Source organism: Drosophila bipectinata, chromosome XR (genome assembly GCF_030179905.1).
Source record: "Drosophila bipectinata strain 14024-0381.07 chromosome XR, DbipHiC1v2, whole genome shotgun sequence".
In the NCBI taxonomy this organism is placed as follows: domain Eukaryota; kingdom Metazoa; phylum Arthropoda; class Insecta; order Diptera; family Drosophilidae; genus Drosophila; species Drosophila bipectinata.
The window spans coordinates 1,187,343-1,212,833 of record NC_091735.1 but is presented as its reverse complement, the minus strand read 5'-3'; the positions used below and the strand labels follow the sequence as shown (position 1 = coordinate 1,212,833).

General features: G+C 39.6%; 1 protein-coding gene across 1 annotated transcript in view; it reads left to right on the top strand.

The window, feature by feature from the left end:
- The window catches only part of nAChRalpha7 (nicotinic Acetylcholine Receptor alpha7), a 1,067,155-nt gene that overhangs the window by 963,176 nt on the left and 78,488 nt on the right, over positions 1-25,491 (top strand). The window lies entirely within an intron of this gene.

Sequence of the window (25,491 nt, the reverse complement as noted above, 5' to 3'; positions counted from 1 at the left end):
CGATCCGGGAATTCGGCTATAACATTTTGGTTATGTAATATTTTTTTATGAAAAAATTTAATTAAGTACCCAAAAACATCTACTAAACAACGTCGGTAAAACATTTTTCATAAATATTTTCTATGGTGTCAAAAAAAAATCGATAAAAATCCATATTTTTGCGCGGTACAACTGTATATAACCCCTTAAGAGACCTTTTCAAGATTAAAAATGCGACCGCAAACTTGTGTTTGGCTTCGAGATATTTCTGGAATTTTTTTTTTTTTTATTTTATGGGTGAATTTATTTTAAAATGTCCAACAGGGACAACCATTAAATATTGTGACAGAAAACTTGGCTTTTAAGTAAGAGGTGGAAAAATAAGAACGTCTAAGAGTTATTCCGCGTGAGGTGCAGCGGGTGAGATCTGCACACCCTCCGCATCTGTCCGCTGTTGTCGAGGAGATTGGTCGCCAACTCGTTGGGGTGGTTTTGTAGTCTCTAGATGTATTTGCTGCTGCTTCTCTGTATCTTTTCCTTCACCCATGGGAAGTCAAACACCTCGTGGATTGCCTGGTTGTCGTGGTAGACGTAGGCCCCAGTGGCGATACGGAGGGCTCTATTTTCAATTGTCTGGATAGTCCAAACGTGCCTTTGTAGCGTTGTCAGCAGCGGTCAGGAAGGCGGTATCGTCCGCATAGGTCGCTGCCATTATGTTGGGGGACCGCAAGACTGGGAGATCGGCCGTGTAGACATTTTATAATAAAAGGCCCAGCAAGCTGCCTCCAGATTTGCGTCCCTTCAGGAACGACTCCAGGAAGAGGTAGTAAGGTTTGGGCAGGTTAGTATTCAATTTAAGCAGGAGACCGGAGTGCCAGACCAGGTCGAAGGCTTGTTTGATGTTCAGATTTACAGACAGGCAGAACTTCTTGGTTTTGAAGGCATTCAGAATATACTGCACCACTCTGTAGCTTTGTTCCGGGGTTACGTGGAACCGCCTGAAGCCAAACTGGTGGTTGGAAATCAGACCAGCCTCGTCCAGTACGGACAATGCTCTACTCCAAAACACTCTTTCGAGTATATTGGAGAATAGCGATAGAACCCTAATCGGACGATAAGAGGCAAGATCGGCTTCGGGTTTTCCGGGCTGAGGTATTATGGTTTCCTGAACATGTTTCCAGTTGGTCGGAAAGTACCCAATCTCTAAATATCTATTGTAAATTTTCGTCCATATCTTGATGATTGCAGGTAGCAGCAGTTTTAATGCGGTTGCATTGATGCTATCATCGCCCGGAGCCTTGTTCTTGCTCAATACTGAAATCTGTGCGACTGTCTCCTCTTCCGTCACAGGTGGTATTCCATCGTCGCCTCGTGCGGGCTCGGCCAAGAGTCGTTCAGATTCTGCTGCTCAGAGAGCAGCCACTTTTTTCTCTGAAAAGAGTTCAGAGAGCCACTTGCAGACTCCATTCAGGTTGGTCTTGTCCCTCGGGTTTCTTCACAGCATCCATATCCGCCTGAGTCGCCGCTTCTCCAGCTTGAGAGCCATGACGTCTGGATTCAAAAAATGGATATCCCTGTTAGTGGCTCTCCAGAGTTAAGAGCCAGGGGATTCCAGAGTTGTGTTACGATCCGTAGCAGAGCACAACCAGGACTGGAATTTCCCGATGTCCGTCGTCTTATAAAGGATGACTAAGGATGGCTGGCTGAATCGAACCTGGATTCCGGCCGAGTTTAGTCCTCCTGTGATGGTGAAGTCCAGGACATCTGGGATCTTCGACGGATCTGTTGGCCAGTAGGTCGGTGCGCCTGTAGCATGGCAGCCGAGATTACGAGCCCAGATTTGGCTATGTAGGGCCATACCTTTTGGGTTATTGACTGTGTAGCCCCACCAAGGGTGTTTGACATTAAAGACCCGCCAATGAGGAATTTGGGCCCGAGGGAGTCCAGGAGCATACCGAAGTCAACGTCGCTGACATTGTGTCTGGGGGGGCAGTAGGCAGCAGCAATAGTAATGTCTGCATTGGTGGTAGCGACTTGAATTTTAGCGCATTGTACCCAGTCCTCTCTAATGGCTGGCAGGGTCTCGTACTGGATGCTGCTGCGGATGAGGATGGCCGCACTCTCCGCGACCTCTTCCGTTTGGGTGGTTGACAGCAATATGGTCATATCCTCTGAGGGTTAGGTAGGATCTGTTTGTAAAATGGATCTCAGATATAAGGATAATATTGGCTTTTTCAATTTTGCAGTAGAGCTCCGCTGTTGGCCTGCTTTAAACCAGGCCGTTGGCGTTCCAAATTGTGACGTCTTGTCCCGTTTGCATAAAGACTTGCAGACAGTGGCAATCATTTGGGTCATTTGACCCATAACTTCGTCCATCATTCTCTCGAACATGGCCTTCATTCTTGACTTAGCCGCACCCAGTAGATTGTCTGGCGGGATTGGGTTGGCGTTGGAGCTGATATCCGGTTGTGGGGCAGCATTCCTTTCTGCGTCAGCGTAGCTGATGTTCCTTTGCTCTCTTATAGGCTGCGCAGCCTTTGTAAGAGGCCGCATAAGGGCCACGCAATGGAAACAGAGGGCCGGTTCGCTAGCGTTCTTTTTACATTCGGCCGTTGGGTGCTCACCTACACACTTTACACAACGATGTTCACTCTGGCAGTATCTGGCAGTATTTGGGTGTGCCCATAGGCCTGGCAGCGGTAGCATTGCGGAACATCGTTAAGGGGAGGGTAAGGTCAAATCATGCGAAAAAAGCCATGTTTTTGTGATTTTTTTCCTGACGACACAGTTAAAATTTATTTATTCAACCAACGGTATATTAATGTATGACATTAGAAGAATGTTTAATTAAATTTTTACAAAAAAATATTTAAAAATATGGCAATGGTAGCAATTGTCCGGACGTGTCGCCAAAAAAAGTTGAATTGCGGTGCCCCTCATAACTCGGTGCTGGATCATTTGTAATCAAAAAGTGAAAATTCATTCGTTAGATAATAGTTCTCCCCAGGTAACGCTGTAAAGGTTTTTTGAAAATTGCTATTTTTTAATTTTTTCGAAGACTTTGAAGTGAAAAACTCAATTTTTTGGGAAAAAATCGGTTAATTTGTCATTGCAAAATCAAAATTATGAATGAAAAAAAAAAAACTCGACAGCGTTACCTCGTAAAATATGTACAGAAATAGTGTTTTAAATTTCAAAAGGATCGGTGCAGTAGTTTTGAAGTTATGAGGGGCACCGACTTTGAAAACGTGAGTTGTGGGAAAAACGCTTTAAAGTTTTAAACACAAAAAAATCCAGTGTAAAACGTTTGCAAGCAACTTCGTCAATAACTAATAACTTCGTCAATTTTGCTTTAATTGACTTGAAATTTTGACACAATATTCTTCAAATATTATGCATTCAATTTAAAAAATAAAAAAAAAATGACAAAAAAAAAAATTTAATACCTTACCCTCCCCTTAAATTTAATTGGCGGCTTAACCGTCACTACTGAGCTGCATAACCGCTTGATTTGAAACGCCTCCTTATTGTTTTTGGCTGGCTCCAGGTTAAACAAAATATGGTAAGGGGTTTCTTGGTTCTCCTTTGTGTGGGGTTTTGTACGAAAATTAGAGGAGGGCTCTATTTTCAATTGTCTGGATAGTCCAAACGTGCCTTTGTAGCGTTGTCAGCAGCGGTCAGGAAGGCGGTATCGTCCGCATAGGTCGCTGCCATTATGTTGGGGGACCGCAAGACTGGGAGATCGGCCGTGTAGACATTTTATAATAAAAGGCCCAGCAAGCTGCCTCCAGATTTGCGTCCCTTCAGGAACGACTCCAGGAAGAGGTAGTAAGGTTTGGGCAGGTTAGTATTCAATTTAAGCAGGAGACCGGAGTGCCAGACCAGGTCGAAGGCTTGTTTGATGTTCAGATTTACAGACAGGCAGAACTTCTTGGTTTTGAAGGCATTCAGAATATACTGCACCACTCTGTAGCTTTGTTCCGGGGTTACGTGGAACCGCCTGAAGCCAAACTGGTGGTTGGAAATCAGACCAGCCTCGTCCAGTACGGACAATGCTCTACTCCAAAACACTCTTTCGAGTATATTGGAGAATAGCGATAGAACCCTAATCGGACGATAAGAGGCAAGATCGGCTTCGGGTTTTCCGGGCTGAGGTATTATGGTTTCCTGAACATGTTTCCAGTTGGTCGGAAAGTACCCAATCTCTAAATATCTATTGTAAATTTTCGTCCATATCTTGATGATTGCAGGTAGCAGCAGTTTTAATGCGGTTGCATTGATGCTATCATCGCCCGGAGCCTTGTTCTTGCTCAATACTGAAATCTGTGCGACTGTCTCCTCTTCCGTCACAGGTGGTATTCCATCGTCGCCTCGTGCGGGCTCGGCCAAGAGTCGTTCAGATTCTGCTGCCTCTCCTGGCGAGCAGCGGAAGAAAGGGGTGAACACGCTTTCCAGGTGTTCCGCGAACGCGTCGGCTCGCTGAACAGGTGGCATCCTCTAAAGAGGACGTCGTGTGCTTTTCGTGACGCGCCACAGAATGTTTTGTGGGTCACCCGGTTCCAACTGTTCAACGAACCCGTCGAACGCTTCCTTCCTCGATTCTGCCAAGAGTTCAGAGAGCCACTTGCAGACTCCATTCAGGTTGGTCTTGTCCCTCGGGTTTCTTCACAGCATCCATATCCGCCTGAGTCGCCGCTTCTCCAGCTTGAGAGCCATGACGTCTGGATTCAAAAAATGGATATCCCTGTTAGTGGCTCTCCAGAGTTAAGAGCCAGGGGATTCCAGAGTTGTGTTACGATCCGTAGCAGAGCACAACCAGGACTGGAATTTCCCGATGTCCGTCGTCTTATAAAGGATGACTAAGGATGGCTGGCTGAATCGAACCTGGATTCCGGCCGAGTTCAGTCCTCCTGTGATGGTGAAGTCCAGGACATCTGGGATCTTCGACGGATCTGTTGGCCAGTAGGTCGGTGCGCCTGTAGCATGGCAGCCGAGATTACGAGCCCAGATTTGGCTATGTAGGGCCATACCTTTTGGGTTATTGACTGTGTAGCCCCACCAAGGGTGTTTGACATTAAAGACCCGCCAATGAGGAATTTGGGCCCGAGGGAGTCCAGGAGCATACCGAAGTCAACGTCGCTGACATTGTGTCTGGGGGGGCAGTAGGCAGCAGCAATAGTAATGTCTGCATTGGTGGTAGCGACTTGAATTTTAGCGCATTGTACCCAGTCCTCTCTAATGGCTGGCAGGGTCTCGTACTGGATGCTGCTGCGGATGAGGATGGCCGCACTCTCCGCGACCTCTTCCGTTTGGGTGGTTGACAGCAATATGGTCATATCCTCTGAGGGTTAGGTAGGATCTGTTTGTAAAATGGATCTCAGATATAAGGATAATATTGGCTTTTTCAATTTTGCAGTAGAGCTCCGCTGTTGGCCTGCTTTAAACCAGGCCGTTGGCGTTCCAAATTGTGACGTCTTGTCCCGTTTGCATAAAGACTTGCAGACAGTGGCAATCATTTGGGTCATTTGACCCATAACTTGACTTAGCCGCACCCAGTAGATTGTCTGGCGGGATTGGGTTGGCGTTGGAGCTGATATCCGGTTGTGGGGCAGCATTCCTTTCTGCGTCAGCGTAGCTGATGTTCCTTTGCTCTCTTATAGGCTGCGCAGCCTTTGTAAGAGGCCGCATAAGGGCCACGCAATGGAAACAGAGGGCCGGTTCGCTAGCGTTCTTTTTACATTCGGCCGTTGGGTGCTCACCTACACACTTTACACAACGATGTTCACTCTGGCAGTATCTGGCAGTATTTGGGTGTGCCCATAGGCCTGGCAGCGGTAGCATTGCGGAACATCGTTAAATTTAATTGGCGGCTTAACCGTCACTACTGAGCTGCATAACCGCTTGATTTGAAACGCCTCCTTATTGTTTTTGGCTGGCTCCAGGTTAAACAAAATATGGTAAGGGGTTTCTTGGTTCTCCTTTGTGTGGGGTTTTGTACGAAAATTAAATTTTGATATTAGACCCATTTCTTTTAGCAAAAAGCTTTCTGTAATATTTTAATAATTTCTTAAAATTTTTTCTATTTTTCTTAATTTCTTAATAATCTGTTATAATTTAATCGCAACATATCTATTGTTACGGAAATCTGATCTATGCACTCTAACCTATAAATCTTCTTGTTCTCCTCAAGGAACGTCTTGCTTAGTCCGTTCTTATAATTATTTATGAAATTGGTAACACTGGCTTGTTCCTCATTAATGTATTTTGTTAGATTTATGAATATTATATTGATCTTACTACCTGTCTTTTCTTGAGAGCTTATGTCTTCCCTCAATCGTTTTTCTTCTTCCTGCATTGTTCTTATCTCCGCTTCTATCCTATCTGCGTTTTCTGCGTCTAAGCTCCCAGCTATCGATTTGACGACTGAACCTAATCCGTTTATTAATCCTCTCGTTGTCCTACTCCTTGGGCATATCGTTTCCAATCTTGTCTTCATCATTTTTAATTTGTTGTGAAGTGCTCTCACCAGATCCTTTGTTTCTGTATCTTCAACTATGTCCCTGAGCGTTGGCTCTATGCCTTCTATTGCTTCATGATATTCTTGTAGTCTTACTATGTGTATAAATATTTTGTGCGTATGTATGGTCTTCTGTTGTTCTAACCTTTCCTGGATTTTCAGGTATCCCAGTTGCAGGTCTAACCTCCTTTGTAATAACAAATCTAGATTTAATGCTATTGAGCTGACTTTCCTTACTTGCTTATCCGTACTTCCTACTGTATGTGCGATTGTTTGTGTTTAGTAGCGTACTTAGGTATCTAATGTGTGCTTAATTAAATGTGAAATTAACTTAGCTAATGTGCATTTAATTGTATTATTCGTGTCTTCTCTTTCTTTAAGCATGTAGGGTCGCGAGTTTCCGTGTGGTGGAATGTAGTTCTGGAATTAGTTTAAAACAAGTACTTTTTCCTCTCAAATTGGTTTTTCTTCTGTTTTTTTTTGCTAAAAAAAATGTACTTATTTATTTATTAATTGTTTGTTTATTTATTCCTCGTATTATAGTCCTTGTTACCCAGCATGCTGAAGCTAGTTGATCTGCTGTGCGATTCCTTTGTTATTTTCATCGAATTAATACCTCCCTTTGCTAAGCGGCCGCCCTGTGCTCCACAGTTCACCGCCTAATACAAGTGAAATCATAATCGATAATAATTAATATTAACCTTTATTTTTCTGTAAATTAAAATTCCAACTTAACTCTTCCACTTATTAACCACGCTCTATATGTATACCTCTTGCCTAATTTCTTTCATTATGCCTTTGTTCGGCTTCGGACACTATGCATTTGTTTATTTCTGATTCACTTTTCCCTGCCTGTGGTCCGAATTACCGGTTTTATTTTCTCTAATTACAACATTCTTCGATTGCTGTTTTTATTTAATTTCTCTTTTTTTTTTCCTTAATGATTCTTTGTACTTTGTATCTTTGCATTTACTATTATTTTATTCCAACTTTTTTTTCCACTCCATTGCACCCACTTCACTCACTCTTACATAATGAAAATAATAAAATGCTGAAAAGATCCTTCCTGAATCCTGGGTAGAATCCGTCCTTGGGTGAAGGGTTACCAACTGTGCCAGTTAACAATATGTCAGTTAACAGTAGATGTGTCCAGTTGGGTTTGATAGCCCGTTTCAAGATTAAGAATGCGACTTGTGTTTGGTTTTAAGATATTTCTTGAACTGATTCTTTATTTCTAATATTCGTTTTGGATTTGGCTGTTAATTATTTGGTTGTAGTATCGTTGGGGATATCGAACTAACTGCTGAGGTGGTAACTAGAGTATAATCTCTAAACCTGACTCATGAAGACAGGACCGCAGCCGCTAAAGCTTTTCCTCCCGAGAGATGAATGGGTTTTTATCCACCATGGCAGAGAAAACTAAGTGAAATTAGAGACACCTCGCATAACCTCTGGGAGCCAAATGTGCGTTAGGCAGCGGTGAACTCGCAGACAACGAACAGAAGCGCTCCACAGTTCCGTAACATAGGGCTCAGTAACAAGGTCTTTAAGCCCGCAATGATTCCTTCAGCATTACTAACGGAATGGTTTCAGAATAATTCAAGATGAACAGCAATCCTTGAAGATTCACGAAAAGCAAGTCGGGTCAGGCTGCAGCTGCTGAATTAGTTTATAGTTTATTTATTTTGCTAAAGTATGGACATATTTTCTCGCGCCAAATCACCTATGAGTGAACCAAATGTTAAGTTCTTAAGTCTTTTCGAAAGCTGTAATGATTAAGTAGTTCCTATGCCCAAATATAAAAACACGAAAACAAGAAAGAAACGCTTACTTCGTGCGGAGCCGAAGTTGATATACCCTTACAGTTAGATCCGGCTATATATCGCAAAAATCGGATGTACTGGTCCGATTCTTTTGAGAATATCATAATATAAGCAATTTTTTACAATTCAAAATCTTAAAAAAAGCCATAAACTTCTATCTTCGAAAATACAAAAGTTGGTATTTTTACTTAACACCAAATACCATTTCCGAACGTTCAGTTATATGGCAGCTATAAAATATAGTCGGCCGATCGTTATGAAATTTGGTATCAACAAAAGTAATGAAATTTGGTCGGATCAACAAACCAAAAGTAGAACCTGTACGAAGTTTCTACTGTCTTTTCTCAAAAACACGAAAGTTGGGTCATTTTCGATTGTTCAGTTATATGGCAGCTATAGGATGTAGTTGGTCAAACCTTATGAAATTTGGTGGGTCTGTTATTTTGTCAAAAACAGCATTTGTAAAAAATCCGACTTTAAAACACCGGAGCTATAGCATTTCCGATAAATCAGTTATATGGCAGCTATAAGATATAGTCGGCCGGAGCAAAGCAAGGAAGGGTATGTGCAAAGTTTTAAGTCGATAGCCTTAAAACTGATAGACTAATTTGCGTAGAAACAGACAGAGGACAGACGAACAGATAATTGATGATCAAAATCAGGTGATTTGATCAGGCGATCCTGATCAAAAATAGGATAGGAGGTGATCCTGATCAAGTATATAACTTTATAGGCTCAGAGATGTCTCCTTCACTGCGTTGCATATTTTTGGACAAACTTATAATACCCTCTGCAAGGGTATAAAAATGCAGTTCTATTAGTCTATATGTATTATTATAGAAAGTTTATATTCTACATGATTACTTTAATTTGTACAATGATAGGTTAGGCTAAGACGGCTGTTGGTCTTTCCAAGACAAACTGGGAACGTATTCGGTCCCTTTTGATACCCTTCCCTTTTCCATTTGATAGACTCATTGTGTAGATTTATTCTTACCCTGAGGCTTTGGAAAATTGTTGTTCCCCATTTGGATCTATTTCTCATGTCGGTTAGGAATCAATCACCAGTACTTTCCTGTGCACGCTTTTCACTTATGATGGTCCTCAGCAGTCACACAGCAGATTAATGTGTTTTCCCACCTATGCGGATGGCACGGCCATTTTGATAGGGTACAATCGTGTTTATAAGACAACGGATACCCTGCAGAGGTTTTTGAAAATTTTCGGCAGTGCGATGGAATGTTGTTATTAGCCCCGAAAAATGTGCAGTGGTGACATACGCACTTCGTATAAATTCCTGTCCCGGGTTATTCCTCCGCGGAAAGCTAATCCCACAAGCGGTCAAGTATAAATACCTGGGCTTTACGTTTGATAGGTGCCCTTGAGTTTTATTTTGCGTCCCAAACCAAACATGTTGTTGCTAGCCTGAAAGAAAAGTTGCGATGCCTATATTGGCTGTTAAAGGTTCCAAAAAATGGCACCTCTGGTAGAAAGTTACAACTTATTAAGCGATTCTGGCCCCAATCTGAATATATGGACTGTCAAGTTATGGTAGCTTCAGGTGCGTTATGGTATATCCGCAATACTAATAAACACGAAAAGCTTGACGTTTCTTTTATAGGTGAAACTACAAGAGAAATTGCAGCTGCTCATAATGAAAGCCTCCAGTCCCACACAAACCCATTAGCTCATTCACTTAGCTTCCCCACAAGGTGGCGTCTTAAGCGGTGGACTTTCCTGCAGCTGCAGCACATTTCCCTTTCGGGAATAATGGTGAAATGGTAATGGTCGTTGTGTAGAACAGTGGAGGATTTGGTGTTGTTGGGATTCCACTGACTTAGCATGATTGCCGCTAATTGGTTAGGTTCTGAGAGGGCTTCTAAAACATAGGGCTGCCGCTCCATAAATTTATCCCAACTTCTTTACGTTATTTTTCTTTTTGAAGGCTTGCCGCCATGCCAGGATGCCATACAGGAGTATGCTTCTGACTTTGGCAATGTAGATCCTGCTTTACATGGTGAGAAGTGGCCCAGAAGAGGGGAAAGTGGCCCATTTTAGACCTATAGCTAGACCTTTTATTCTATGTTTCGATTTCAGTTTAGTTTCTATTTAGTACCTCTACATAGATTTATAAATAAATAAAACAGATTTTATAACTTCTACTGAGGAGGACTAGTTGTGATTTTTCCACGTTCACTTTCATGTAATTTTTGCGTGTATATTTGGCCAGGGCTTGCAGTGCACAAAGGGTCTGGAGTATTTTCCGGCGAAAATAATTTCAACGTCGTCCATGTACGGTACTACAGTCCACTAGCCGTGTTATTAGAAAAATATTACAACGCACCAAATTTTCTTAGGGATTGACCGACCACACGCTACGACTATGGATTCCAGATGAACTGAACGACCGGAAATAATCAAAATTTGTTATTGATGAAGATTAAAAAAATTGGATAGCAAATTTGGAGATTGTTGTTGACTCATACAGAGTTAGATGGCCTTAAAAATCGATTGCCGGGCTGGAAGGTTGTTTCCTCCTAGATAATAACCCCAGTAATAGTTCTAAAGATTTTCTCAAGCGACTGTTAGTTTATGATCCAGTGGAGGCTGCTAGCTTTTAGTTTTAGGTGCATCTTCTTGCATTCGATGTGCTTAGTCGCCAGGTTAGTCGTCTATCAAGACGGACTCTAAGGTACGTTACTTCGTTAGTTTGAAGGATCTGCATGCCGTTTAGTGACATCGGAGGGCATTATTTCGCGGTCTTTCAGAATTTGGAAATGGCTTGTGCATCAATAAGAGCATCAGCTAGCATTCCTGTATTCATCATAAAGCTTAGAGGCCCAGACGACCGAGGGGCGCTCGAGAAACGATTTGTTGGTACAAATTAAGCTAATTGAAATTTGTTAAGCTAAGAGGAGTAAGTAAGAAAATTTAAAATTCTATATTTTAAATTAGAGGGACAGGAAAGAGATGTAATAGAGTAGAGACCATTGTAGTTCAAACATAATACCCTAAAAGGGTCATGCAGTGCATATGTCGAACTACAACGGCTAAGGAACAGAGGACTATAGTTTCGAGTCCTTCTATTAGGAATGTTAAAATTTAAGCGTGTTAGTAAATGCTGGCTATCTACATCCCCGTTAATAAGGTTATGCAGAAAGACTACACCGAGCATTGTCCTACGATTTGTTAAGCTAGGTAAGTTTATAAGTAAACGTCTGCTACTGTAGGATGGAAGCTGAAGATTTGCATCCCAGTATAGACCTCCCAGTATAAGTGCAAATATTAAAAAGTTCTTTTGTACGGATTCTATGCGGTCCTTATGTACTCCATATTGGGGACTCCAGACACATAAACCGTACTCCAGTATAGGACGGACCAAGGAAATGAATAGTGTTTTGGTTATATAGGGGTCATTAAATTCTTTTGACCACCTTTTAATAAAACCAAGGACTCCTTTAGCCTTATTAACCATTAAGGAAATATGGTCGGCAAATTTAAGTTTTATGTCTAATTGGATGCCGAGATCATTAACCTGGGTTAATTTTTCTAAGGCAATCCCATTAATGGAATACGTAGCTTGCAAAGGGCAAAGGGCAAGAACGATAAAAAGACATATGCTTGCATTTTGATCCATTAAGTATTAGATCATTAGCTAAACACCATTTTTGAAAGTTATCAAGGTCAGACTGAAGACTGCATTGGGCAGAAATGGATTTGTACTGAAGACAAAGCTTTACATCATCTGCATACATAAGAACTAGAGAGTTCGTTAAAGCAGGGGGCAAGTCATTTATAAAAAGCGTGAATAATAGCGGGCCAAGATGACTTCCTTGAGGGACGCCAGATGTAGCACGGACCAGACCGGACTGTATGTTTTTAAATAAGACTCTTTGTGTCCTTCCATCTAGGTAGCTGGAGATCCACGTTAAGAGGTCTATAGGAAAACCCAGCATATTCAGTTTACTCAACAAGAGTGAGTGATTAACTGAATCAAATGCTTTGCTGAAGTCTGTGTAAATTACATCGGTTTGATATCCCTTACAAAAGCCATCTATGACAAAGGATGTCAACTCCAGTAAAGTTGTGGTGGTGGAGCGACTCTTAATAAAGCCATGCTGACAGGGAGAGATGATCGAAGAGCATATGTATTGCAAGTGAGGGGTAATTAATTTTTCAAATAACTTTGGGATTGCCGACAACTTAGAGATGCCTCTGTAGTTGGCAGCCTCAGACTTTTTCCCTTTTTTATGTAGAGGAATTATAAATGATTCCTTCCACTTAAGGGGAAAAATCGAGGTTTCCAAAGATAAGTTGAAAAGTCTTAGAAGAGGTTTGCACAGAGCCCTGGCACAGTATTTTAGCACACAGCCTGGTACTCCATCGGGGCCTGCCGAATAAATGGGTTTTACCCATAAAAGACCAGATAAAAAGTTGTTCGCAGAAAAAAACGGACAGAAAATAAGATTTGCTGCTTGAATGTTATATGCGTAAGGCTGATCAGTCAATTTAGGAGGAGAATAAGTTGTTTGAAAAAATTCTGCGAATAGATCGGCAATGGCCTGATCCGAAGTCGCAGAGGAATTTTCAAACGTAAGCAGGGGTGAAAAAGATACGTGTTTACGCTTAGTGTTTACAAAATTATAAAACTGCTTTGGATCCTGAGTAAATTGAATCCGGCAGCGGTCAATATAATTCCTATAACATTCAGCGTTATGCACGGTAAAATTCGACCGAGCTAGTAGGTATCTTAAGAAATCAACACCACTGCAGGTTTTTTCATATTTAAGTAAAAGCTTATTTTTTATTTTTTAAGTTAGTGAGGCACCTTGTACACCAAGGAGGATTTGTTGAAGCGGACGGATATTTCCAAGGCACACATGAGTCAAAAAATGTATTTAAAGTAAAATAAAATTTTTCTAAAGTGACATTAAGATCAGTGCACGCCAGAATATCAGACCAGTCAAATGTATCGATAAGGCTATTAAGTTTCTGAAAATCAGCTTTACGGAAGCAGCGAATCTTATTTACCACGCTCGGAGACATCTGATCGATACCAGGAGTGGTTTCGATTGAGACCTCCAGCGTGGGGTGATATGGATCCTCTGGGGTTGAAAGGGGAAAAGCTTTGGAGAGAACAGTACCATCAGGATCTGATACAAAACATAAGTCTAAAAGCCGACCTAGCGAATTTCTAACATGATTGATCTGACCTAGGGACATGTCAAACATGCCCGCGGGGAAGTCATGGTAAGTTATAAGTGACAAAGATGGTGAGTTATCGACGTTGGACCACTTTAGTTCTGGGATATTAAAGTTGCCCACCGCTACGAGTTGGTCACGATCCGTCATAAGATTAGAGACGTATCGAATAGCGGACAAATGCTGCCAATATGTGGGCGGTTCACACATAGGAGGTATATATGAACATGTAATGTATAAAGCTTTCACGGAAATAGTGATTTTAACGCAAATAAATTCTATGTCACCAAACTCTTGGGATTTCACCTCTTCAGAAGCAAAAGTAGAGTCTACCGAAATGAGGACTCCACCCCCCCTTCGCTGGGGTCAATCTCGTCTAAAAGTGGTGTACTTACTTGGAAAAACTTCGGAGCTAAAGATTTCCGGATTTAACCAAGTTTCTGTAAATGCTATTATATGGGATGCAAAGAAAGAACTATCAGAATATAGCATGGGGAGTTTGCTACGTAGCCCCCTAGTATTCTGATAGGTAAGAGTTAGTGGGGAAACTAGTTTTTTGGGTTAGTTGCCAAAGAAGAGGTGGAGGGTTGGTCAGTGGTTCCGATATTGGGAAGTCTCACTCCCACTGGTCTATTAACTTTTTTTTTCACGGAACTAGGCTGATGTTCTTGGACGAAAAGATTCTCTGGCCAAAAACTGGGAGAACAAATCGTCTTGAACATCAGCGCGGGCACACGAATCTTGAAAGAAGACGTGCGCCTTGTATAATTATATTCAAATTTTTGTATGTCCTCCACCTTTATATCAGCTTTAGTTTTGGCTTTGATATAAGCCGAGATATCAATCTCTGAAGTATCAGGGGCAAGCCGAGAAACAAATATATGTTTCGATGGAGGAATCACCTGTAAGGGTTTTGGTGTCGTAGGTACGAGAACTGCAGCATCAGTCGGTGGCGGTGGTCCGGACTGTGGAATACCCTTTTGGGTGACTCTAATGGGGGTTTCGTTCCCTAGGACCTGTGGCATCACTTGAAGGGATGCCATGGCGGACATATCAGACAATTGCTCATTATCCCTGAGAAATTCGAACGAATTTTTCTCAGTTCTAGCCCTTGGGGTGGCCAGAGATATAAGCGGCTGCATTAATGTCGGCTGAGCAGGCTGAGACGGATCAGAAACAGCGGATTTCTTACGCTTAGGGGACTTATTTAGCAGCTGCAGGCCACTAAATTGAGTGTCAAGCGCACAGAGCTGGTCATTGATTTTACGAAAACCAGTGATCAGCTATTTAAATCCATTTTTGGTCTGTCTCATGAACGACCTCATTTCGCCTTGCACAGCACGACAATTTTCACAACAATAATGTATCCCAGATCTACGAGAAATGGCATCCGAAACTGATGCAGTGAAACCGGCACGCTTGGCGTGCACGACGTTTTCACATAACCAGCAATGGATGCTAGGCTGGGATGTGGAAATTTTCTTGTTACAAAACTTCATAGCGCAGAAAAGTTTAAAATCCATTTTTTTTATGAATTTTTTTTTTTTTTTGAATAGTGCAAAAGAGAAATGCAGAAATAGAGATAAGCCGGGGAAGAAGCAGAGCTGAGCTATGCTTGGAATAGAATTTAGAAAAATCATTAATTCGACTCCAAATATACCACAGCACTCGCGAAGCGATACGGTTTAGGCTTTAAGATTGTTAAGATTCACAAGATTTAATTCACAAAGTATGTAAACACCGGTTTACCATTATTTGTTATAAACGCAGTGCGCACAAAAAAAACACGACCGTTCACTTGAAAGAAAGAGAGGGAATTGACTATAAAGAATTGACTATTGATGTTTGACTATATAGAGTAAACGTTACATAATTACACTTTTGTTCGTTTATTTTAATGCGCCAATCTTTCCACTACTCTTAGATGATTATGGAATTGGATTGTTGCATGGGTTAGGCATCTGAAACATAGTTCGTTGAAATTGTTAGTTATTCGTTCGTAGAAATATCCGCAGTATACTACATATTCAATTCCTTTAAAAGCATTTTTTCACTACAATTCTTTTGTAATTAATTTTAAATTAATTATGAATAAAAAATTAAAAATTAATTATTATTTATAATTATTAATTATTAAAAAAAATATATCACAAATTAAATTCATGATGTTGCATATCATTTAAAAGGATGTTTTACTCCAATTCTTGTGTAGTTAATTTTAAATTAAATTAACTAATTATATAAAGAAATTTAATTTTATAATAAACAATATAATACAAAATTTTACAAGGAGTATCATAAGAAAAAATTTTCAATAAAAAGTTAAACTCCACCCTGAAGGGTCAAGAAAAAAAGAAACAATTGACTTGTTGCGATCTCTTCTTATCACTTTATTGCAGGTGACATATTTATTTCAGGGTCGGGTAAAACTATGAATTTTTTATTTTGGAATACATATGTAAGAATGTATATTGGATTGTGGATTTACGGTTCGACCAACATAAACATTTATACACGGATATGTCGCAAGAAATCAGACGATTGCCTATTTACTCCCTACTCGTATGGTTGCCTTCGCAGTTTTCATATTCCTTCACGGTTCTTCCTTTCTTTTTTTAGTGCAGTGAGCGGAGTTTTGGGCGTCCCCGCAGACTAAAAAGAAAGCACGAGGTGTTCAGTAGGGCCTAGTGTGTCCATACTTTTGGCAATTTGTGCATTGCATAAAATTGCACGTTTATTGGGCTCTTCCACTTTGATTCTGCGAAGCAAAATATTTTTTTTTTTTTTTTATTATCAATCATCCAATAGTTATATTTAAAATCTGTCCGGAGTTATGGACAATAATTACATTTTATAATGGGACCTTAACTTAATGAAATATTGAGTAGTACAATGTTTGCTTATCCTAGGAAACTAATTTTAACAGTAAACCTTAGCGATAGAATTCAAGTTATTTATTGTCGGGCCCTTTAGTGGGCCTTGTTGGTTTTACAACTGCAGCTCAGTCCCGTTCGCCCGAGTGGCAGAGGTCCAGTGGTCCGTTTCAGCCTCCTTGTGGTGTAGCTGTTGTCCAAAAGATTGATGGCCTCAGGGTTAGGATGTCGGTCCAGCCTTTCCACGTACCTATTGGCGAATCGCTGAACTTTTTCGCTCACATATGGGACTCTCAGTTGGGCGTGGATTGTCGCATTGTCGTGGAACGGATGAGCTCCAGTTAAAGTTCTTAGGGCCTTGTTTTGGGCGATCTGGATGATCCTTCGGTTGCTTAGACACGCCGTCCCCCATAGCGGGATACCATAGGTCCAGACTAGCTTTACAATGGACTTATATATAAGGAGCTTGACTCTTTGCTTCAGTCTGGACTTCCTTCCAATGAGCCAGTTGAGCTGACGTAGCTTGATCCGGATTTGCGTCCGTTTGCGCAGCAAGTGAGTTTTCCAGGTGAGCCTTCTATCCAGGGTCATACCCAGATATTTGGGTGTAGGGCTGGCTGGAATTGGGGTGCCTCCGAGATTGATTCCACGACAGTCGCCTCTCCTTATTGTAAACGTCGTTTGGCCTGACTTCTCATGGTTGACGGCGATGTTCCACCTTCGAAGCCACGGGTCGAGGATGTCCAGCTGGCGTTGGAGTCTTGCAGAAGCCTCCTCTGGCAAGATTGAAGAGGCCAAAAATGCCGTGTTGTCGGCATAAGTAGCCACTAGAAGGCCCTCCTCTTCAGCGACAGGCATTAGTAGAAGTTGATATACCCTTGGAAATAAAATCGATTAGAAATAAAAAAACAAAAAAGGAAAGCTAAGTTCGGGTAGAGCCGAAGTTTATATACCCTTGCTGTTAAAACCGGATATATATCGCAAACATCGGATATAGTTGGCCTATCCTTATGGGAATATGAATATACATATAATCCAATTTATTACAATACAAAATCTAAAAAAAGTTCCAAACTTATATCTTCAAACATACCAATGTTCGTATTTCTACCAAAAACCATTTCCGATCGTTCAGTTATATGGCAGCTATAAGATATAGTCGGCCGTTGTGAAATTTGGTAGGTCGGATTAACTGACCAAAAATATAATCTGTACCAAGTTCCAGCTTTCTATCTTCAAAAACACGAAAGTTGGGTCATTTCCGATCGTTCAGTTATATGGCAGCTATAAGATATAGTCGGCCGATCCTTACGAAATTTGGCATGTCGTATTATTTCGCCAAAAATAGCGCTCATGTAAAATTTGATATAGAAAAATGGGATATAGACGGCCGTTCCGAAGGACAGATGGACATGCTTTAATGTCATTTTTCATGCGTTTTATAACAAAAACTAATAAATAATTTTTATACCCTTGCAGAGGGTATTATAATTTTGGTCAAAAGTGTGCAACGCAGTGAAGGAGACATCTCCGACCCTATAAAGTATATATATTGATCACCTCCTGAGTTGATATGAGCATGTCCGTCTGTCCGTCTGTCTGTCCGTTTGTCTGTTTCTACGCAAACTCGTCTCTCAGTTTTAAAGCTATCGACTTGAAACTTTGCACACACTGCCTTCTTTCCTTTGCACGCAGTATATAAGTCAGAACGACCGGGATCGGCAGACTATATCCTATAGCTGCCATATAACTGATTGATCGGAAATGGTATAACTTTGGTGTTTTTAGAGTTAGAGAGTTTAAATTTAACATGAGAGCTATTTTTGGCAAAACATTACGACGTGCCAAATTTCATAAGGATCGGCCCACTATATCTTATAGCTGCCATATAACTGAACGATCGGAAATGACCCAACTTTTGTGTTTTTGAAGATAGAAAGCTGGAACGTGGTACAGATTTAATTTTTGGTCAGTTAATCCGACCTACAAAATTTCATTAGGATCGGCCGACTATATCCTATAGCTGTCATATAACTGAACGATCGGAAATGGTATTTGGTAGAAATATCAACTTTCGTATTTTTGAAGATAGAAGCTTGGGACTTTTTTTTAGATTTTTTATTGTAATTAATTGGTTTTATTATGATGTAATCATAAGGATCGGCCAACTATATCCGATGTTTGCGATATATATCCGGTTTTAACTGCAAGGGTATATCAACTTCGGCTCCGCCCGAAGTTAGCCTTTCTTTCTTGTTTGAAATATTTTATTGTAATGAATTGGTTTTGTTATGATACTCTCATAAGGATCGGCCAACTATATCCGATGTTTGCGATACGGTTTTAACTTCAAGGGTATATCAACTTTGGCTGTGGCCGAAGTTACCTTTTCTTTCTTGTTTTCGATACATTTGCGCTTAAGCAGAACAACAACTGCAGACCTCCTACTTCCACCTACGGCCATACCAGCGATTCAGAAGGAAAGCAGACTAACAAGTTTTTTTTAAAAATTATCTGATTTTTTATTAGTGGGTTAAAATAAGCCGTTCAAACAGTTTGGCATCAAAACCTTTCCCAAAAAAAATTTATTTATTTATAAAGGGCTAACAGATAATTAAAATTATGGGCTAGCAATAATATTGAGCAATAGAAACTTGGACCTTCACCTCGAATTTCACATAATATTTTAAGGATTTCTTATAAGTATTTATTTATATAGTTTGGCTTAGATAGGATAAACATATATGCGGTGGTATAAATTTGTGTTTTTTAGGAATTGTAAGATGACACAGTGCGACAGTGATTTGGAACTTTTGAAGAGACCTAGTTGGAATTGTTCATTAGGTCGAGTATAGTATAAAACCATGTTTGAAATTTTTCTAACACCCGCAAAATCTTGATTTATTTAGAAACAAGAAAGGAAAGCTAATTTCGGGCGGAGCCGAAGTTGATATACCCTTGCAGTTAAAACCGGATATATATCGCAAACATCGGATATAGTGGCCGATCCTTATGAGAATATGATAATATAACCCAATTTATTATAATACAAAATTTAAAACAAGTCCCAAACTTCTATCTTTAACAATACCAAAGTTGGTATTTCTACCAAAAACCATTTCCGATCGTTCAGTTATATGGCAGCTATGGAATATAGTCGGCCGATCCTAATGAAATTTGGTAGGTTGGATCAACTGATCAAAAATATAATCTTTACTAAGTTTCAGCTTTCTATCTTCAAAAACACGAAAGTTGGGTCATTTTCGATCGTACAGTTATATGGCAGCTATAAGATATAGTCGGCCGATCCTTACGAAATTTGGCATGTCGTATTATTTGTTCATTAGGTCGAGTATAGTATAAAACCATGTTTGAAATTTTTCTAACACCCGCAAAATCTTGATTTATTTAGAAACAAGAAAGGAAAGCTAACACTTTTGACCAAAATTATAATACCCTCTGCAAGGGTATAAAAACGGTTTTTCGGGACTTTTTTGCTCCTAAAAATTCCTAAGCGCTTAATTTTAAACCAATTTTAAAATTTTTGGCATTTTTTAATAGTTAAATCTTGTAGCTTTTAAAAAAAAAATAGATCTTTAATTTATTTTAACAAAAAGGATACAATTATTACACAAGTAACTAACATTTTCAAATTTTAGTCGTGTTTTTCGGTCTTTGACGCCATTTTTTCGGTACAACATCCAAGAAATGGTATCATTTTTGACACATATTGATTTTGTCTCGTTAATTTTGAATAAAACGAGACCAATTTCATTAGGAAATTTTGAAAATTGTTGAAGTTATAACGCTTTTCCCAAAACAAGTCAGTGCAATTTTACTAGCGCTCCGGAGTAAAAGTGTGTAAAAGAAAGGAATAAGCGAAATGGAAGGGCACACTATTACTCCGGAACGCTAGCAAGATTGGACTGACTTGTTTTAAGAAAAGCGTTATAACTTCAACAATTTTGATAATTTCCTAATGAAATTGATAAAGATCTATTTTTTTTTCAAAAGCTACAACATTTAACTATTAAAAAACGCCAAAAATTTTAAAATTGGTTTAAAATTAAGCGCTTAGTAATTTTGGTGGGTTAATTTGGTGTGACCAAGTCTGAGTCTTGTTATTTTTATTTGGTCAAAACGTGAGATGTTGAGTTGGAGATGGTTGATTGATTGGTACCAGGCTGATGTCTTAGTTATGTATAAGTGTATAGTGTTTTTTCTTGGTGAGTGTTTATTATATATTATGTATGTCTTTTGTGTTTGCAGATTGCGTGCATGTGAGGTGTAGTGTTCGCTGTTGTTCGAATTTTTTATTGCGTCGATGGCAGCGAGGTAGTCGAAGCATATGCAAAATTTTCTTCTTTTATTTATTAGCAGTTCGATTCGATTTTTAGCAGTTCGAAGCACATGCAAAATTTTCCTCTTTTATTTTTTAGCAGTTCGATTCCCTCTATTATTGCTAGAAGCTCGACGGAGAATGCTGAGGAGTAGTGTGGCAGAAGGCCTATTTTTATGCCTTCTGTTTTGTTTGTGATTGCAAGACTGGTAATTAAGTTCGCGTGAGAACCATCTGTGTAAATGTAGGTGAATTTGTGATTGTCTTTGGTCTTGATTTCTGTGAATAGTGTCCGAAAAGTTTGTGGTGTTGTGTTATTTTTGTTGTACGTGCTTAATGTTGTGTCGATTTTTAAATGTCACGTCTGTCTTCTAGAGTGTCTGTGCGTGCTTCGTACAAGATGTTGTTAATAGGTGTAGTTCAAAGTGCGCCAAGAGAAGGTCTGAAAGCAGTGTTTATTCTTGCTTTTACCTTCCGTAGGTTTGTTTGTGGAAATATCCGTAGATTGGGAGGCCGTAGTCTGCTTTTACGGTGATAGTTCCTTTTGTGACGTTTAAAAGTGTTGATGTGTTGCAGCTGAATTTTGGACTTGAGAGGCATTTTATAATGTTTATTGATTGTTTGAGGTTGTGTGAGAGTTGTTCTGTGTGCGTTTTCCACCTGTATTTATTATTGAAATGTACGCCGAGTATTTTAAGTGATGTTACGTTTTGTATTTGTATGTTACCAGTGGATAGAGTGGAGTTGCAGCTGTGTTTTCTGCAAACGTGCAAGTGTTTTGCAAGTACTCGGTCCAATCTAGTATGGTAGTAATAATGGAGTTGAGATTTGTGTTGATGTTCTTTCTGTTTTTTAGTTTAACAATCAAATTAAGGTCATATGAATATGCGCTGAGACTAATGTTGCAATGAAGGGTTAGTTTTTCTGCGAGTTTGTTGTATGCTATAACGAAGAGGATCACGGAAAGTGGAGAGCCTTGAGGTATGCCGTTTTGTATGGGTTGAAAAGAAGAAAGGTCGGAGTTTATATGTACCATTATTTTTCTATTTTTCATATGACTTTTTATGTAGTTGGTTATTTTTAGTGCTGTTTTCCAAATGGCAATTTGGTTGAGTATGGAGTGGATTCCAATTTTGTCGAAGGCTTTTGCGAAGTCTAGAGATATTCTAGAGAGATTTCTTCTTGAGATAGGTCTTGCTAATAGATGGTTTACGAGCAGTAGACTATCCATAGCTGACTTAACTATTCGGAAACCAGTTTGACTTGTTGGATGAGTTTGTCGTTTAATACAAACCACCACAGTCGTTTGGCTACAATTTGGTCCAAAATTTTTGAAAGGAATGAGTTAAGTGAGATTGGACGGTATGAGTTTAAGTTGGTTTTGTCTGAGTGTGGTTTTAAAATTGGTATTATTAGGTTATTTTTGTAGGTTTGTGGGATGTAGCTGTTGAGTATTGAGCTTTGTAGGCTTATAATTCTATTTATTGTTGTTTTATGTTTTTTATTATTGCGTAGTTAATTCTATCCAGTCCGGGTGTATTTCCTTTTAGTGTGTTTAGTGCTGCTGAGAATTCTATTGGAGTTATGCGCTTTTCTATTTCTTTTGCTCTTTTGCAGGGAGTGTATGATAGGTTGTGTGATTTACTGATTGAAGTTTGTTTTTGGTTTATGAATGATGTGTTGAAATTTGTGTCGGATAAAATTTATGAAAAATGTTTACAAAATAAGTCTGCGATTTCTTATTTGTAGGTGGTGTTTTAATTTGTGGTTGGGTTAAATATGCAGTGTATGTGTTTTTGGGGGTTGAGTCCGCAAAAGCATCGGATGTTATTCCAGATTGTTTAAGGCGGTGTTTCGGAAGAGATTTGGGTAGTCAAATTGTTTATACTTTGTTTTTTTCTTGTTTCAATGTAAGTCTAAATGGGGCGTTAGATTTTTTGTACTTTTAAAATGTTTTCTGTAGATGTTTCTTTTTAATTCGTTCCATTTCTAAATTTTTTTGTCTCTCAATTGGCTAAGTTTGCTATTCCACCATGGTACATTTTGGGGCTTTCTTGTAGGGTGTGTCTGGGGCTTCCTTTGTTGCGGCTTCCTTGTTTATGTTTGTGCTCGGTTTTCTCTGTGCGGAGCATTCTATAGTGAGCTTGCAGAATTTTGGCCAGTTTGCTTTGTCGGTTATAAATGATGGTTTGCGTGGAGTGATTTGTAGGCTCGTTGTGTTGGAGGTGAAAATGCTGATTACTATGGGGAAGTGATCGCTGCCAAAAAGATTATCTTCGGTGTGCCCAGAGCTGTCGATTTGGAGAATTAGGCTGCTGAAGATTAGGTCAACGTTTGTTAGTGTGGTGTGTGCGCTAAAGTGAGTTTGTGTCTTTTAATAGAATTTATGTAGTTTGATTGAGTTATGATTTTTTCTCTAATGTTTTTCCTCTTGCGTTGTTTAGATTCGAGCCCTAGTTTTTTTGCCAACCGTTAAAGTCGCCAGTGATCAAGGTGGGGTGTCAATATGTGAGGTGTCTAGTACGGCCTGAAGGTTTTGCAGTGAGAAAGATTTGTGTTGATTTGGGCTGGAAGACTTATGCCCCCATGCAAAGATGAGGTGTTTTTTGAAATAAGTGTATAATTTATGGGTATGGGAATGTTATTAGTGAATTTTTTATGTGTTTCTTGTAAGGATATTATGTGGTGCATGTTTTTTAATGATTGTTTGAAGTTTGCAGTAGTTGTTTAGATAGCCGTTAATGTTCCATTGTATAATTTTCATAGTCGTTTTAAAGGTCAGTTAATTGTTGTTGATGAGGTATTAGTTTACAATTACAAGTGTCAAGTACTTTCAGAGTCGCTTATGTTAATGTGTTTTTTTAGTTGGTTAGTTTTGGTATGTTTTAGATTGGTCGCTAGTGTCTTATTTTTGTCCTTTTGAAAAATTTGTAGTTTTAGGTCTTGGGTCCTTTCGCATGCTTTGTTGTCTTTTGAAGTGTTGGGGAGGTCGATATCAATGTTGGAACATCAGTATTTTGGTGAGCGGGTGAAATTAGTGGTGTTGTGATGCAATTGGAGTAGTTGCGTAACGGTCTGTAGGGTCATGATATGATGTTTGTTTTCTTTGATGTTGTTTCTGTGATGCCGACGTGTATTTATTTTGGTTTGTGTATTGGGGTGTGAGTGTTGTTATTTTGTTTGTTGTTGTTTTGTCAGTCTGCTGTTAAGATACAATAGATTCAAAGCTAGTGCTGAGCTGTTGGTTGCGAAAAGAGTAGTATATTTCTAGTGCTTTTTTGTGGTCGACTTTTTGTTTTTATTGTTATCAGTTCTTTTTGTTTTATAAATGATGGGCAACTGCGGTCTAGTGGGCTATGTTTTGAATCTGAATCGATATGTTTTTGTTGAGTGTTGCTGCACCTAGGTGATTGAGTCGGCTACGCCCAAGTGCAGGGCAGTGGCAAAGGAGGTGCGTCACTGTCTTCTCCTCCTTAACACTCCTGCAGCTTCTACAGAAATCGTTGTGCGGTTACCCGTGATGGCCTTTATTGCTACGGTGCAGTCCTGCTTATTAAGGGATATTAGCATCACATATCTTTTCCTATACGTGAATTTCTGCAGTTCTGGAGATTCCTGTATTTTATCGGTGCTATCAGGTTGATGTATTCCCTGCACTTTAGACTGTAAGTTGCTAAGGAATGTTCTTCTCCGAATGTTCTTTATCCGGGAAGAAAGGGTTGGTAATGCCTTCCCTTACTAATTAATCAGCGGCGCAATTTTCCTCGTAGTTCATATGTTCCGGCATCCATAGGTGGTGGATGTCATGCTGCTTTGACATCTCGTTAAAAGATCTGCGACAATCAATCACAAATAGTTTCTTGATTGCCAGCAAGAGCTGGTAGCTATTCTCAGATAGCTATTACATCCACTTGGAACAAACTACAGTGGTCGAGGAGTCTGAAGACTCATTAACATACAGCCGCTCGCAGTGGAAACAGGCTCCCAACTGGCCATTCAACTTTGCACCGTCTGTGTATATATGAAGGGAACCCGCTGATCCTGGGATTTGAGTTTATCATGACAAGCCATCAGACCAATACCCTGTAGTAGAAGATAGTATTGATGACCACTGCATACAACCATCATACTATTTTTAGAGACATTCCACATTTTTTTTATCTCTAGCGTAATTCCTAGGTGGAATTACGTGGCAGTACCACTAAGGGTAAGAGTTTCCCCTGATATCTTAAGAAGCCTTAGTCTCATGTTCCGGCCTACTTTTTAGAGGTTATTTCAAAAAAACTTGTTTGTAATAAAAAATAATGCGATCGTTCCAATTTTCACATTTGTTTTTATAGGCATCATAAACTATTTGAAAATATTTTGTTTAATTTATTCTTGTGTAGTTTCATACACTTTATAGCATGCCAAAGTATGCATATAAAAAAAAAGGTAGGTGCCTAGCGCAGGTGATTTCGACTGCTAGAGTCATCTGAAACAAAAAATTAGAATAGATTATTGTTTTGTAAGCTTATGGCTCTGTCCCGTACTAGAATGAAATATTTTCATCAATAAACAACAAAATGGCAAACTCACAAAAAAAAAAAAAATTTTTTAAATTTAAAAAAAATTAATGATCAAAAATAAACTAATCAATAAAAATAAATGATTCTAGTACGGGACATAGGTGTTACTTTTTAGAACAACATATCCAAATTTCAGCTAGATCGGTACCATCGAATTTTGTGAATCACCTGCGCCGCACACAAAAATGTC